The sequence below is a fragment of the Xenia sp. Carnegie-2017 genome, unplaced genomic scaffold (genome assembly GCF_021976095.1).
Source record: "Xenia sp. Carnegie-2017 unplaced genomic scaffold, XeniaSp_v1 HiC_scaffold_13, whole genome shotgun sequence".
In the NCBI taxonomy this organism is placed as follows: Eukaryota; Metazoa; Cnidaria; class Anthozoa; order Malacalcyonacea; family Xeniidae; genus Xenia; species Xenia sp. Carnegie-2017.
The window spans coordinates 195,363-196,353 of record NW_025813436.1 but is presented as its reverse complement, the minus strand read 5'-3'; positions in this window follow the sequence as shown (position 1 = coordinate 196,353).

The window sequence follows — 991 nt, the reverse complement described above, 5'->3', positions numbered from 1 at the left end:
AGCTGTGAACTGTATAGGGAACATACAGTAGGTCTATATCGTGTACAACTTGCTGCTGTATATTTAATTAGATTATTGGCTGCTGTTAGCCCTTTTATCATTCCTATTGGTCAAAAAAAAAGCAATTGACTGGCTGCCACTATGGTAATCACATGCATAATAAGATATGCGTTTCATGAAAAAATTAATGGAGTGGCTCTACTGTATATTCACTACACTGTTGCTGTTACTATGTACGCAATGTTCACAGTTTCTAGGTACCACGTGACATGCAAAATATTGATCCATAGAAATAAGGAATGAATATTATTCACAGAATGGACGTATGTATGTAAATGAAAAAGACACAAGAAGACCACCTTTAAAGAATAAGAGGTAGACATAGAGTAGAGTATGGCTCTGTTTACACCAGACCGGAACGAAGTCTAACCGCGGTACCGGCTTGTTTGGGTCATAATATTATTTACAGTAGATGTTTACATGGGACCGTTACGAAAATGACTCAGAGCGGTCTGAAGTCGTACCGCCTGCTGAACTGATCCGACTGAGTTCAGAACGGTATGAATTGAAACCGGCATTAATGTAAACTCAAATTAATGTTCAAACCGGTGTGAAATGGCATCAACGCATGCGCCCAAAAGGAAATTACAAAAGCAAAATGACTAACAAGTGTAAAACTAGCCTGCAAAGGAGGCATTACGCGAATGAGAAACAAATTCTGATTTTATTCCAGTTTGACTTCTTTATGTTCTCATGGAAACAGGGCCTACGTAGATAGGGTGAAGGCCATTATCAGTTTTGTACACAGTAAGAAGCGTAGAGAAAAACCAAAGAATAGGAAGTGTATGAATACACTGAAGGAAGACAAGGGTAACCTCTACTTGTTTATCATCATGAATGACGAAGTCTTAGCTTTAGTTAGGAAAGTGCTCATTTTTAGCAGTTTTCTTACAAACACTATCTATTCATACGGTTTGGGTTAGTGTAAATT